The 16,715-nt window shown below is 44.6% G+C and overlaps 1 pseudogene; it reads left to right on the forward strand.

Annotated features, from left to right (window-relative positions):
• Window positions 1-11,760: 11,760 nt before the first annotated feature.
• Window positions 11,761-11,878, forward strand: LOC124614485 (annotated as a pseudogene).
• The last annotated feature ends 4,837 nt before the right edge of the window (window positions 11,879-16,715 follow it).

Raw genomic sequence — 16,715 nt, forward strand, 5'->3', positions numbered from 1 at the left:
AATCACCTCGGGGTATGACCATGCGGTGCACCTGACCTACGGTCGTCGCACGGTGGCGCTGGCAGCAGTCCACATACGCAGAAGTGTGTTGGTGCATGTCAGAGTACGGTGCAGCGAGTAAGTGTGCAGACGTTTTCAGACGTGCTAATGGTGACTGTGTGTTGAAAATGGCTCAAAGAACACATCTTGATGACGCTATGAAGGGTAGAATACTAGCGTGAATGGAGGCTGGTCAAACACAGCAGGTCGTAGCACGGGCCCTCCGTGTGCCACAAAGTGTGATCTCGAGATTATGGCAGCGGTTCCAGTAGACAGGAAACGTGTCCAGGCGCTACAGTACTGGACGTCCACAGTGTACAACACCACAAGGAGACCGATATCTCACCATCAGTGGCCGCAGACGGCCACGGAATACTGCAGCTAGCCTTGCTCGGGAACTGACCGCAGCCACTGGAACAGTTGTCTCCAGACACACAGTCGACAGACGAGTGAGCAGACGTGGTATATGCGCACAGAGACCTGCATGGCGCATTCCACTGACCCCTGGTCACAGGAGAGCCCGTAAAGCCTGGTGTCAAGAACACAGTACATGGTCATTGGAACAGTGGTCCTAGGTTATGTTCACGGACGAGTCTGAACGGTGATTCTTGCCGGATTTTCATCTGGCGTGAACCAGGAACCAGATAACAACCCCTTAATGTTCTTGAGAAGGACCTGTATGGAGGTCGTGGTCGGATGGTGTGGAGTGGGATTATGATTGGTGCACGGACACCCCTACATGTCTTTGACAGAGGAACTGTAACAGGTCAGGTGTATCGGGACCTGATTTTGCATCAGTATGTCCGCCTTTTCAGGGGTGCAGTGGGTCCTACTTTCCTCCTGATGGATGATAACGTACGGCCCCACTGACCTGCCATCGTGGAGGAGTACCTTGAATCAGAAGATATCAGGCGAATGGAGTGGCCTGCTTCTTCTCCAGACCTAAACCCCATCGAGCACGTCTGGGATGCTCTCCGTCGAGGTATCGCTGCACGTCTTCAAACCCCTACGACACTTCAGGAGCTCCGACAGGCACTGGTGCAAAAATGGAAGTCTATACCCCAGCAGCTGTTAGACCACCTGATCCAGAGTATGCCAACCCGTTGTGCAGTCTGTGTACGTGTGCATAGTGATCATATGCAATACTGATTTCAGGCTACATGCTCAGGAAACAGTGGCATTTTGGAGCACATGTGGTTTGGGACGGTTTTCTCATATTATCACCAATACCGTGGACTTACAGATCTGTGTCGTGTGTGTTCCCTATGTGCCTAAGCTATTAGCGCCAGTTTTGTGTAGTGCCACGTTGTGTAGCACCACAATTTGTAATTATGCGTAATTTATGAGCATGAGTGTAGTCGGAGGGCCCTACTCATAATGCTCCAAACTGCCTTAATTGGGGGAGATATCTGCCTATATTGTTGGCCAAGGTAGGGTTTGGCAAACACGAAGAGGAACAGTAGAAACTCTCACTGTGTGAGGGCGGGCATTATCTTGTGAATTATAGTCCGAGGCTGGCTTGCCACGGAGGGCAACTTAACGGGGCGTAGAATATCGTCGTAAGTACCGCTGTGGTGTGAGGCTGCTGCGGATGACAACCGAAGTGGTCCTGCTACGAAATGAAACAGCACCTAAGACCATCGATCTTAGCTGTCGGGCCTTATGGCGGATGATAGGGGGGCTGGTATCCCATCGCTGGCCAGGGCGTCTCCAGACGTGTCTTCACTGTTCATCGCTGCTCAGTTCGAAGCGGCACTCATCATTCAAGACAATTCTACACCAGTCAATGAGATTCCGTACGTACATAATTATTACAACTACTCAGCACACAACATGTTGTCTAGAAGTTAATATTTATGAATGAGCAGACGACACTCAAGCGGGAAAATAAGACAATGGTTCGTCTCGAAATCTGAAGCACTTCAAGGCGTCCAAAGAAGATTAATCTTCGCTTCGCCATTACTTCTGATAATGTCTATACATTTTCGTTTATATCCGCGTTACATCTCATTTTTCAACCATCTGTTCTTTGTATCGCACCTATTATTTTTCTAAGAATCCATCTTTTAGGTACCTCTATTCTTTCCAGGTTATAGTTAATTGTTAAGCTTTCGCTTGCATACAAACATGCTGGACTTACAATTTTACAGTTGTTTCTTCTAGATATGCATTTCTTGTTGTGGATGTCTCTTGTCAAACTTTTTGCTCTTTCCATTTTATTAAATTTTTCTAAGCCATTCTGCTGCGTATTTTCTCCAACTTATTTACATTCACTAATTCGCTCTATTTTAGCTATTTGTCTTCCTATGTATTTTAGCGCATTTTTGTATTTGTCATAAATTATTATTTTTTCTTTTTTTCTTTTCGAAGAAGCATGATGCGTTGTAGCGACACAAGTGCTTGGTGGAAGTTTAGAGAAAAAAATGGCAAGACTCGAGCGTAGTACCGGAAGACTTCCATACTGCCGCCACAACCGATTACGCTAACGCCGGGGCCCGACGCCTGGTGCTCTCGTATAGCACTTAGCGGGCTCACAAAACTCTTTACCCTGATTTCGCTTGTGAAGAGCATCGTGCTAGAGCAGAGTCTGTTTATTCTAAGTAGGTACTACAACTGTGCGGAAGATCAGCAAAATCTGTAACCCTTTGCCTCTATACTTTCCGTGTAAGATGAGGAGAATGAGATTTGCAATCTGTGTGTAAGGGCATCGCAACCATTCAGTTTTGGTTTTAAAAAAAAAGTGCCTCTTTCTTTTAAAAAAATCGGTAAGACCTAGAGCCGAACTTGGAACCCTCAGCCTGGAAGAGTGTGCTTTTATCAGTCAGCAACAGAAACTCTCGGAGAACTTTCCCAGGTCAGTCACTATTGCATGCCGTCTGCAGATGATGTATCGTAATCAGAGAAGATACTGTGACTTCTTAAACAAGATGTAGAATGCAACAGGAATAATTTTGCGTAATATTCAGTATAATATCGCTGCTTAGGCGTGAAATGTAAACGTTACGTTTTTGTGCTGTTAAGTGTACATGCTGTATTCTAATACGAAGTGCAAGTGAAAAAAATAATAATTATCAGAGCGTAAAAGAGAAAGTTTAGCTGCGCGGGGTAGCCGTGCGATCTGAAGCACCTTGCCACGGTTCGCACGGCTCTCTCCGTCGGAGGTTCGAGTCCTCCCTCGGGCATGGATGTATGTGTTATGCTTAACGTAAGTTAGTTTAAGTTAGATTGAGTAGTGTGTAAACCTGAGGACCGACGACCTCAGCAGTTTGGTCCCATAGGAACTTACCACAAGTTTCCAAGAAAGTTTAGGACAAAACAGGTTTTAGGTCACTTCCGACTGATTTTTTTTAGGGGACAGAGTCTGTACAAGATAGGGAAATGTATTTGATGCCTTTATACTGACGAAATAATTTTATTGGCATAAATGTTGTCAGGTAACCCATCTAGAAACGGGAGAGAATAAAGTTTGCTACAAAATTCTTGTTACCAGCAACCCACCGACCCCATTTCCTTAAAGAATGGAACTCCCACGTGTAAAACAATTCAAATGTCTGATTACTTTGTACATGACTTAATATTTCAGATCTCTGATGTTAATCAAGTAAAACTTTTATGTTTGGTTTTTCACCCATCTCATTGTTTAGAACATCACACCTCCTGAACTACATGTCGTATAAGGGTATAATTTTGCAGTTACAAGGGTTGGAACTTTAATAGTGGCAGCTACGTATAGAACGTATTCAAAATAGTATATATTTCAAACTTTTACTCTTCTTCAAAGTAGTGAGGAACATTCTGTATCAGCGTTGCCAGCGATGTGAAGCCGTAGGATTCCCTTAGCGCCGCCAGTTGTGTTGTTAGTTTGATTGGAGCGGTTTATTGCACGACGAATCTCTGTAACACTTCTTACGCGAATGCCATGAAGTGCGACATTCAATTGAGGAATCAGGTTGAGGTCACAAAAGCTTACGTCCGGGGAGTGTGGAGGCTGGTGCAGCACTTCCCGCCCCATCGACTGGACAAACCTATTATAACTTCCGCCTTAAGGCCCCCTAGCATTGTACTGCAAAAGCATGGAAAAGTCCTGCAGAAAGCGTCACAGGTTCTTTCACTAAGCTGTTAGGTTTTGGAACACAACCTATGATCAGCTTTGAGAAAGGAGAGGCGACATTTCCTATATGACCCGCCCGTCATTTAGCAGGACAACGCTCGGCCACCTGTGACGCAAGTTATGACCGATTTGTTGGACCGGTGGTCCTGGGAAGTGCTTAACACCCACCACGCTCCCCATGCTTAAGCCCTTGCGACATCAAATCGATTCCTAAATTGAAGGAAGAACCTTATGGCATTTGCTTCAAAACTGTTACAAGAACTCATCGTGCAAATGACTGCTCTACTCGAACTATCAACAGAACTGGCGCTGCTAAGGGTATCCTACGACTTCCTCATAACTGCACACTGATTATACACAATTCTGGTGACTATTCTGAAAAATAATAAAACTTTGAAACACCTATCTATTTTGTATATATTGTAAATAAATATTAGCCAATATAAGAGTTCCACCACTCGTATGTTTAGTGGTAGATGTGGATACTGCCTGCGAAATGTGTTGCGAACAGAGTTAGTAGTAAGGTTACGCGTAATTCTGAAGTTTTATTCCATGAAGAGCAAAATGTAGAATCGATAAAACGTATTCCATTCATTATTTTTGTGGTGTCACCGCCAGACACCACACTTGCTAGATACTTGTTACATTGCTGGAGAAGGCCGAAATGCACGCGTTAAACTCACGCAGGCTGGCGTGAGGTCTGAAACAGGATACGTAATGAATGCTATAAAGAAAAGTACGTAGCTGCTGGAATACTTAACTTTAATCCATCATTTGTAGACATCGCTCTTGATGATACATGCTTCATAAAATATATAAACGGTTAATGGCGCCTTGCTAGGTCGTAGCCATTGACTTAGCTGAAGGCTATTCTAATTATCTTCTCTGCAAATAAGCGGGGCTTCGTCAGTGTTGCATCGCTACCTAAGTCGTCCGTACAACTGGGGCGAGTGCTAGTAAGTCTCTCGAGACCTGCCGTGTGGTGGCGCTCGGTCTGCGATCACTGACAGTGGCGACACGCGGGTCCGACATGTACTAATGGACTGCGGCCGATTTAAAGCTACCACCTAGCAAGTGTGGTGTCTGGCGGTGACACCACAATTTTTGTGTCCGCCTCCGATAGCTGAGTAGTCAGCGCGACAGAATGTCAATCCTAAGCGCCCGGGTTCGATTCCCGGCTGGATCGGAGATTTTTCTCCCCTCAGGGACTGGGTGTTGTGTTGTCCTAATCATCGTCATTTCATCCCCATCGACGCATAAGTCGCCGAAGTGGCGTCAAATCGAAAGACGTGCACCCGACCAACGGTCTACCCGACGGGAGGCCCTAGTCACACCACATTTACTATTATTTTTGTGGGGGAGTATCAACGGGAAAAATGTTTCCAAAAGGCTTAAAATTATGTAATGGTTTGTTGGAAGTCGCTAAGCCATCTGATTATCAAATACTAGATGCATAAAGTCTGGATAATTGGCCTATTATGAGGCACGCATTCTCCAGATATGTAGACAGTTCCAAGCTGATACTGTGGAACAAAACAAGAAAAAATGTCCAGTAAACAAGGGCTCTTAAGTGCATACTTTAAGAGCTATGAGCACTTGTTCATCTTCGCTGCTGTGAAACACATCTTTTTCTATTGAACAATTGCTCATAGCTCACTTTAGAGCTCATATTTGCTAGGCAGTTTTTTCTTGTTTGGGTCCACTATCTCCTCCCAAAATATGGAAACCAATGAGCTTGCAGCAGAAGAGATCGTTTCACAGTACTGAACAAGAATAAACGCTCATGGCTCTTAACGTATGCATTTTAGAGCCAACGTTTACTGGACTTTTTTGCTTCGAATGACCATTCCTGTCATATCCGCCGGCCGAGGTGGCCGAGCGGTTCTAGGCGCTACAGTCTGGAACCGCGCGACCGCTACGGTCGCAGGTTCGAATCCTGCCTTGGGCATGGATGTGTGTGATGTCCTTACGTTAGCTAGGTTTAAGTGGTTCTAAGGTCTAGGGGACTGATGACCTCAGAAGTTAAGTCCTATAGTGCTTAGAGCCATTTGAACCATTTGTCATATCCCTGAATACGAATTTGTCCTATGGGCCAAGGCTATTGGATCAGCTGTGTACACTTTGTCCTATTGCACATCACTTGTGGATCACCCTTTGTGATAAAGATAATCTTCCATTCTTCCATCGCTGGTGACACCGCTTGTTGCTTAGCACTTCATCTAGGAGGCAACAACGTTAAATGTATCCTTAGTAAGGTCAGAGGATCCAACTCGAATTCAAGATCGTCGGTGTCAACGTGAATGGTCTCGCGTTTTGGCTGATCAATCACTGTGTACTCTTTAATCTGTGGAGGAGCAGGTCGTTCTGCATCAGTTGGCCGGTTCGTATTTGAACTCAGCGAACAAGCTTGCTCTCCGTTAGCAAACACGGCGTTCTCAGCGCCGTGAGGTGTCCACAGTAGTAACTGGCGCAAGTCTGGTGCAACAGTGTCCACCAGGAAGTGGAATACCCGTAAAAGGAGTGATAAGGCAGGACTTTGACTGATGCCAAGTTCATCGTGTTAACCGGTGCGTCAGCTCCCACTGGGCGAACCCCGATGTGCATAAGATCCCCGTGGTCTGACACGTTGGCGGCGCTAACCGAAGAGTCACGATGCGTGCGTGTACGGCAACCAGGGGATCTCTAGCGTCAGGCGGCACTTGCTACACCTGTCACAGGAAACGGACAGCGAAGGGCACTGTGTCGGACTGGCGAAAGTCACGTCGCTCTTGCAGTATGTGGCAGCCGCCACAGTGGCGGAAACTGTTTGCACCGAGCGGTTTGTCGGGTGATTCACAGCCAGCGTGGAAGCTGACGGCGCGGGTGTTAAGAGGCGCCAGAGGCAAGCTGGGTGAGGCGAGGAGGTAATAGTTGCTTCCGCTGGCGAGGATTCACTTCCTCCAAACGGCAAGTGGTAGAGCGATCTCTTTGCGCTTGCTTCAGAGAATATTGATTGTTATTGTTGTTGTAGATGTTGTGGTGGTGATCTTCAAACTGAAGACTGGTTTGACGCAGTTCTCCAAGCTACGATATCCTGTGTCGTCTTCTGTAGCTCCGACTAACTACTGCAACATACCCTCTACATCCATTGTGACTTACGTACTATATTCATCCCTTAGTCTCCTCTACACTTTTTATCTTCCACACTTACTTCCATTACCAATGTGACGATTCCTTCATGCCTCAAACTGTGTCCTGTGAAATGATTCGTACTTTTACTCAGTTTCTGCCATAAGTTTATTTTCTCCCACGATTCCATTCAGAACCTCCGTTTTACACACTTGGCCCAACCATCGCATCGTCAGCATTCTTCTGTAGCACCATATTTCAAAATCCTGTTTTCTTATATGAATTGGTTGTCGTCGACGTTTCACTTCCGTACAAGACTACTCGCCACACAAATATATCATTAATAATATTCATATAACATTGCAATAAATGTTTGGGTACATAATATCATACACAAATGTACCATCTTGGAAAGAGTATAGCACCTATTGTATTTGGTTAAGGTCTTCACATGCAGTAAGTAGTGGCAGGACATTAACATGAATTTAATGGACACTTATGGAATATTGAAGTGTATGGCGAGGTACATAATATAGGTCACATACATACCATGCTGTGCCTATCTCCTCTATCCCACCATGCCGACATCCTAATCTGTTGCATCCCTCAGTCACCCCAACACTTCCGACTCGCCCTCAACTGTCCCTCCCCCCCCCCCCCTCCCTCCCTTCCCATAACATTCACACACCGTCATCTGCCACTCCCCTTGCCATCCCTCAACCCCTTCATTCTCCCACTGCTGAACAGTCGTGTTCCGTTGTGGGACTGTTGTATCGTACGTAGAGAATGTCGCCAAGCGGTTCTGGCTCATGATCTTTCATTTTCTGACTTTGTAGCGAGCCCGCCATTTCAGTGGGGTCGTGCAAGTTGCTGCATGGGTGTGGTATCTTTCATGTAAGTCTCCATAAATTAGTCAATTACGATTTTATAATATAGCAGCCACGCGATCGTTTTGAGATCAAAATGTTATTATGCATCTAAAATTGTTATATTTACACCGTGAGTATGGAGGATTACAATGTATCCCTGTAAGAGGCTGTTACGAACGTGTATTACAAGGACATGTTAAGCATTTAGCTAAATAATATCCCATCTTCCCTTTCTTGGTAATACCTGTGGAAATGCAAAGATCATTTGGCTTACATAGCGGTGCTGCTTTGTTACGATCTCTGCCACTGTTATGACATATGCTAACATCAGATGATGAACAAAAGTGGCGAATGCAGGTAACAGGAGTACCATGTGTTAACGGTTTTCCACTGTGCTCATCTCAGCCGTGTTCACTGCGTTTACACGCGACACATCTTCCGAAAGACGAAAACCGGATTTCGGAAACCGTTTTTCGCTCTCTTGTTGACATTTTAGGCTCTGAAGCGGATTTGCTAGCCCAGTTAAATATGGCGCCCGAAAAACAGCTGTTACAGTTCCTTACTTAGTCAGCACAATCGCTGTTACTCTTAATTTAGACGAAGTGTAAACAGCTTCAGTCTAATATTTCAACTTATCGCACTTTACAGAAACCCACTCCGTCCATATTAGCCGAAAATGTTTAAAAACAAGACGACGCCTGACAACCCAAGTATATTTCAAAGCCGGTTGCGTTCACATGGGAGCGAAAATCGATTTCGGAATGATTATGAATCTTCGATATACTCATAGCCTGTAGTGCGACAACTCGTCTGTAAGTACAGGTATATGTTTTCTTTCAACAATGACATGTCAGATATATTTTAACATGTAAGTAATGTTTTCCAAAACGTAATGGCTTCTTGTTCCTTTGCCCCGCACAGTATCATACATACGTTTTATTAACTTTCAGTTCAACGTGTACTTGAGAAGGGCTGTAAAGCCAAAATCATGATTGTGTAAAATAAATGAACAGTTAACAGTCAAAGGACGGAAGTTTCTTTTAAAAAAGCAGATAAATACCTTTAGAAAAGATTTCCTAACACTTGTATTTATGTTCCATGCTAAAAAAAATCCTCTTCTGCAAAAATATGTTTCAAGCTATAGCCAGTTCGTATTTCATATCCTCTCTACTTCGGGCATCATCCTTTATTTTACTGCCCAAATAGTTAAACGAGCCTACTGCGTTTAGTGTCTCATTTCCCAGTCTAATTGTTTCAGAATCACCTAATTTAATATGACAACATTCTGTTACTCTTATTTTACTTTCGTTGGTGTACATCTTATGACCTTTTCAATACACTGTCCAACCCGTTCAGCTACTCTGCCATGTCCTTCGCTGTCTCTGACAGTATTAGAGTATCACTAACATACTTCAGAGTTTTTATTTCTTCTCCCTGAACTTCAATATCCTCTCTAGATTTCTCCCTGTTTTTCCTTTATTGCATGCTTAATGTACAGACTGAACAACTCCGAGGATAGGCTGGAACACTGTCACATTCCCTTCTCAGCCACTGCTTCCCTATCATGTCCTTGACATTGACAGACTGCAATCTGGTTCCTGCACGAGCTGTAAATAACCTTTTATTCCCTGTATTTTATCCCACCTACTACTTTCAGAACTCCATGGAATGTTTCCCAGTCAACGTTGTCAAAAGCTTTGTCTAAAACTAAAAATGCTATAAACGTAGGTTTGCGGCCGAGCGGTTCTAGGTGCTTCAGTCCAGAACCGCGCTGCTACTACGGTCGCAGGTTCGAATCCTGCCTCGGGCACGGATGTGTGTGATGTCTTTAGGTTAGTTAGCTTTAAGTACTTCTAATCCTAGGGGACTGATGACCTCAGATGTTAAGTCCCATAGTGCTTAGAGCCATCTGAACGTAGGTTTGCCTTTTCTTACCCTATCTACTAAGATTGGTCGTACGGTCGGTACTCTCTCGCGTGTTTCTACATTTCTGCGGAACCCAAAGTGATGTTCCCCGATTTCGATTTCTGCCGGTGTTTCCTTTCTTCCGTAAATAACTGGTATCGGTATAATGCAAGAAATATTTATTAAACTTATGGTTCGGTAGTATTCCCAGCTGGCGGCACCTCCGGATATGTTCTGTTGATAACTTCTTGCAGAACCATTTCAGCTTGGTTGTTCAGTGAGGACTCTCTCTCAGTGATCCAGAGTACATTGATTGATGTACGATCCCGATGCCCACTAGCCTTTGTGGGCCACCAGCTGCGGCTATTGTGGCAGCCCTCCTTGCCCACAGGGAACTAATTGCCCGTCGACTTGTTTAGCTGACCGAAACTGCCGGACTGTTTACTAGTAGCCATTCGTTTAACAGTAAACTGTTTGGTACATTAGACCAGCTAAACGAGCCCACGTTTGAAAATTAACGAACCATTCCCTGTTCAAAATTACTGTAGGATTCATAGCTACGAAGGGCATAGTGTGGTGAGGTCACGCGGGAGGCACGAAAGGCATTCAGCAAATCCAGTGAGGCTTCTTGCCTGACAAACCACCAGGCATTGCCAAATCCCCATCCAGCATCTACAACATTTGGCGCCTGCACTATGTTTCAAGTGCAGGTATTCCGGGTCATGAATGATCGTTAGTAGGGTGCTGTGACTTTGCTTGTTTCCAGTTTTTGCAGTTGCAAGTTTTATCTACTTTTGTTTGTTGTATATTTTGTGATGGCTGAAAACTGGAATAGTCTAACATCGCTTTCTGGGTCAGAGGATTGCCGCACGAGCTTCAAGAGCAATAGTATGTGCGCTGCATGTCTGTTTTGGGGAAAAAAACTGAATTACGACCTGCTTCTCTCCGCTGAGTAGGTAGTCGAAAGAACGTTTGTGTGTCTCTGAATTTAATTAAAAACAATGACGTCAAAAATGGCAAGGAATCGTTCAAGAATGAACAGAATTCTGGAAAATGCACGAAAAATACGTTGTTTGGATAAGCGGATTACCAACATAGATGCAGTAGCTGTAGAAGTGATAGTTGTTCGTGTCACACTCTGTCTGGAATGTAATCCCTGTTATACCATGTAGTCTATTTTGTACCGCCATTCTTTTTTTGTCCCAAGCCGATAAACTTACTGAAGATCAGTTTTGGCAACTGGATTAACACAAACAAATTTCTGTTTGCTGTCTTAGAAAGAATAAGGCTGATCATAAAAAGTAACAACAGTTTAATTATAAACCTAGCGATCAGGTCCAAATAATGAAATTTAGCGTACGACCGCTGAGCCCTTGAACGCGAGCTGACCATTATGCAACACATTTATCTCATACTACCTTGTACTGGAGATCTGTGGCAGAATTCTGGTTTGGAGCGAACGAAAATACAATGTATTCTTCAGATTTCGTTCCAATAATTTCTTCACCTAAATTGAATAACAAAAAACTTTCCCGAACATCGAAAATAGTGTTATGTCATCACGAATATTATTTTACCTTCTCAAAAATTCCGGAAATAAAACTGAAATGAAAACGTAGTGCAACTTCTCGAGATCACACTGATGCCATTTGCACATTTTCCATTGAATATTTTTTGAGTTTCACTGATCTGACTTAAATGTACGATTCAGGCAATTGACAGTTCATGGGCAACGGCTATGCTGCAATTGATACACCGGTTCCCGTCAGATCACCGAAGTTAAGCGCTGTCGGGCGCGGCCGGCACTTGGATGGGTGACCATCCGGGCCACCATGCGCTGTTTCCATTTTTCGAGGTGCACACAGCCTCGTGATGCCAATTGAGGCGCTACTCGACCGAATAGTAGCGGCTCCGGTCAAGGAAAACCATCATAACGACCGGGAGAGCGGTGTGCTGACCACACGCCCCTCCTAATCCCCATCCTCAGCTCAGGATGACACGGCGGTCGGATGGTCCCGATGGGCCACTTGTGGCCTGAAGACGGAGTGCTTAATTGGCAGTTCAGGTTTATGCCGCGATGTACTTCTGCTGAACTGTTAATCGTAAAGTAATTTCGTTCAGGTTATACGTCTTCATCCCCTCTGAGAATGTCTCTCGCAATTCTAGATCATTGTGTAAAACTTATTAAAGAAATTTCATCCACAAAATAAATACCAAGACGTGCTGAATGAAGAAAAACTGACAGGAAGAGAGAGATAATATTAGAGATCTTACTGACTTGTACAGTTTAAAATGAAATGTTCTATCTGCAGTAACAGCGACATCCGCTCTTCAACCAGAGGGTTTTAAAGTACAAACTTAGACAAGAAATTATCGGAATGAGTTGGAAATCTGTAAATGTGATGTACATCTACAGACAAACGAATGATTACAACTGTACAAAAATTGGGTGATATATTCAATAGAACGACCTTCAGAAATTGAACAAGTCAATAAAGCGATGGTCAATCTCTGGCCCCTATGCAAGCAGTTGTGTGTGTGTGTGTGTGTGAATTCCTTAAGGGACCAAAGTGCTGAGGTCATCGGTCCCTAGACTTACACAGAACTTAAACTAACTTAACGCTAAAGACAACACTCACATCCATGCCCGAGGGAGGATTCGAATCTCCGGCGGGAGGGGCCGCACGATTAATGACATGGCGCCTCTAACCGCACGGCCACTCCGCGCGGCTGCAAGCAGTTTTTTCGGCTCAACACAGACTGGTAGAATTGTTGGGTGTCCTCTTGAGGGGCGGCGTGCCAAATTCCGTGCAATTGGCGCATTAGACCGTCAAAATCCCGAGCTGGTTGCAGGGGCCTGCCCATAATGCTCCAAACGTTCTCGACTGAGGAGAGATCACGTGGCCTGGCTGCCCAAGGTGGCATTTCGCAAGAACGACGACAAGCAGTAGACCCTCTCTCCGTGTGCGAGGTGGCATCACCTTGCTGACGTATTACCCCAGAATGGCTTGCCGTGAAGGTCAACAAAAGAGGGAGTAGTATACCATCGGGCTATGCTGTAAGGGTGCTGCCGATGACAACCAAAGGGGTCCTGCTGTGGAAAGAAATGGCGCCCTACATCATAATTCCTGGCTGTCGGGCCGTATGACGGGCGATATCAGGTTGGTAGCCCACCGCCGTCCCGGGCTTCTTCAGACACATCCTCGACCTGGAATATCATTGACTGGAGTGGAATTGTCACCCGCCGTAAGGCCCGGCAACCAGCATGGGTGGTCTGCGGAGCCATTTCTTTTCGTAACAGGCCCCCTTTGGCTGTCACCAGCGGCACCCTTACAGCACAGCGGTCGTCGACGATATTCTACTCCACGTTTTGTTGCCCTTCATGGCAAGTCATCCAGGTCTTACATTTCAGCAAGGTAACGCCAGACCGCACACGGCGTGCTTGCCAAACCCTACTTGACCAGATCTCTTCCCTATTGACAATGACTGGAGCATTGGGCAGGGGCAGGGCCCTTCGAGAGTTTGACGATCCAACGCGCCAGTTGGACAGAATTTGGCACGATAACCATCAGAAGGACAGCCAACAACTCCATTAATCAATGGTTGCATAAGGTCCAGAGATGGAGGATAGTGTAGTTAACTTGTTCAATTTGTTACGGTCTTTCTCTTGAATAAACCTAATTTTTCTGCAGTTGTAATCATCTGTTTATCTGTACATGTTCAAATGGCTCTAAGCATTATGGGACTTAAGATCTGAGGTCATTAGTCATCTAGAAATTAGAACTACTTAAACCTAACTACCCTAAGGACATCACACACGTCCATGCCCGAGGGAGGATTCGGACCTGCGACCGTAGCAGCAGCGCGATTCCCCACTGAAGCGCCTAGAACCGCTCGGCCACAGCGGCCGGCTCTGTACATGTACATCACAGCTACTGATTACCTCCCATCGGATAATTCCTCCGTGGTGCGTCGTTTCTTTTCTTTTTTTCCCTCTTAGAGTGTACACTATCTGATCAAAAATATCCGGACATGTGTATGGAATGAGGAACTGATTGTTAGAGGTCACGGGAGGCGGACCGGCCAGTATAAGAGGAAGCCGGGAGTCTTGTGTTGTCAGCAGGGAAGCAGTAAGACCACAGTGGGTCGGTCAGGAAAGCTCGGAGATTTCACAAGTGGACGTCATTGGATGTCACCTATGTAACAACTCTGTCAGGGACGTTGCACTCTTTCTAAAGCCGCCAGTTGGTGATGTGAGTGTCAAGTGGAAACGCGAGGGAACAACACAGCTAAAACAAATCCATACACAGCTCATGTTCTGACAGACCGTCCGAGAATTATGATGCACAAAATCGCATGAAATCAAAGGAAAGAACTACTAAAGAGTTCCAGAGTGCTGCCTGCGGTGCAACTATCACAGTGACTGTGCGTAGGATGTTAAAAGTATGTGGTACAAGCCACACATTTCTGTAGTCAGTGCTAAGCGTGGTTGAAGTGTGCATAAAGAGCGACGGCACGGGCACGTGGATGACTGGGAACAAGTAATTTGGAGTGATGAATCATGCTATGCCCTGTGGCAATCTGATGAAAGTGTTTGGGTTTGGTGACTGCTGGAGAACGTTAACTCTCATCATGTGTAATGGCAACATGGAAATTACGGAGGAGGTGGTATTACTGTGTGGGGGTGTTGATCGTGGCTAAGATTTGGTCTCTGTATTGCACTTGAGGAAACGCTAAATACGAGAGGATATGAACACATTTAATAGTGTTATACACTGCGTATAGTAGAGAAATAATCCGAAGACGCTGACTGTTTGCATCAGCGTGACAGCGCACCCTGTCATAAAGGAGAACGACTGAGACAATGCTTTGTGGGCAATAACATTCCTGAAATGGACCGGCCTGCCCAGCTTTCCGACCTGAACCCCATGGACCACCTTTGGGACGAGTTAGGACATTGATTTCGCTACAGACCTCAGCCGTCAACATCACTATCTTCTCTGATTTCGGCTCTCGATGAAGAATGGGCTGTCATTCCTCGCAGACTTTCAGACACCTCACTGAAAGTGTTTCGACTAGAGTTCAAGCCGTCGTAGAGGCGAAGAGTAGACATAGTGTAAGAACATCAGAAAGGTGTTAACTTCTATGCAGTTCGTAAATTAAGAAGTGACGAGTTTGTTTGAATCTTTTTAAAACTGAAAGCCTGATTTTTCTCAGTATTACATAGATAGGAACAGAGGTCTTCCATGCTTTTTGGCTTTGTTGATAGTTTTTAGGTTGACAGGGAGCAGGGAAAGACGAGAAACTGGATATCGTGATTTTGAGGATGGTGAGTAGCAGTTGTGGATTTGGTGAAAGCTGTTAAGTGTTTGGGAAAGTAGCTAGAGTGGAGCGTAAATGATAGGAAATGTATGACCTTGTAAAATTCGCTTAGGGAGGGAAGGATTCCTAACATGGAAAGGAAGAGAAGTATTCTGTTAAGTCTTGAAAAGCGGATACACCTGTAAGCGCATTTCAGGTTCGGGCAGGGGAAATGAATATAAATTTTCTTCGTTATGATATAATATGGTGTGGTGTTGAGAGATGCGAAAATTACCGAACTATCAGTTTAATAAGGCACGGCTGCAAGGTACTAATATGAATTCTTTACAGGCGATTGGAAAAAGTGGTAGAAGGCGACCTCGGGGAAGATCAATTTGGGTTGCAGAGAAATGTTGTAACATGATAGACAATATTGACCCTAGGTTAAGGAAAGGCAAACCTACGTTTCTAGCATTTGTAGACTTAGAGAAAGCTTTTGTCAATGTTGACAGGAATACTCTCTTCCAAATTCTGAAGGTGGCAGGGATAAAATACTGGGAGTGAAAGCGAAACCAGGTTGCACTTACAAACAGTCGAGGGGCACTAAAGGGAAGCAGCGGTTGAGAAGTGAGTGAGACAGGGTTGTAGCCTATCCCCGATGTTATTCAATCTGTATATTGAGGAAGAGTAAAGGAAAAAAAAAAGAGTAGGAATTCAAATCCTTGGAGAAGAAATAAAAACTTTGAGGTTCGGCGATGACATTGTAATTCTGTCAGAGACAGCAAAGGACCTCGAAGAGCAGCTGAACGGAATGGACAGTGTCTTGAAAGGAGGATATAAGATGAACATCAACAAAAGCAAAACTAGGATAATGGAATGTAGTCGAATTAAATCGGGTGATGCTGAGGGAATTACATTAGGAAACGAGACACCTAACGTAATAAATGAGTTTTGCCATTTGAGAAGCAAAATAACTGATAATAGTCGAAGTAGAGAGGATATAAAATGTAGACTGGCAATGGTAAGGAAAATCGTTTCTGAAGAAGAGAAATTTGTTAACATCGAGTATAGATTTAAGTGTCAGGAAATCGTTTCTGAAAGTATTTGTGTGGAGTGTAGCCATGTATGGAAGTGAAAAATGGACGGTAAATAGTTTAGACAAGAAGAGAATAGAAGCTTTCGAAATGTGGTGCTACAGAAAAATGCTGAAGATTAAATGAGTAGATCACTTAACTAATGAGGAGGTACTGAATAGAATTGGGGAGAAGAGGAATTTGTGGCACAACTTGACTAGAAGAAGGGATCGGTTGGTAGGATACGTTCTGAGGCATCAAGGGATGACCAATTTAGTATTGGAGGTCAGGGTAAAGGGTAAAAAACTT

This window comes from Schistocerca americana, chromosome 4, assembly GCF_021461395.2.
Source record: "Schistocerca americana isolate TAMUIC-IGC-003095 chromosome 4, iqSchAmer2.1, whole genome shotgun sequence".
NCBI classification, from domain to species: domain Eukaryota; kingdom Metazoa; phylum Arthropoda; class Insecta; order Orthoptera; family Acrididae; genus Schistocerca; species Schistocerca americana.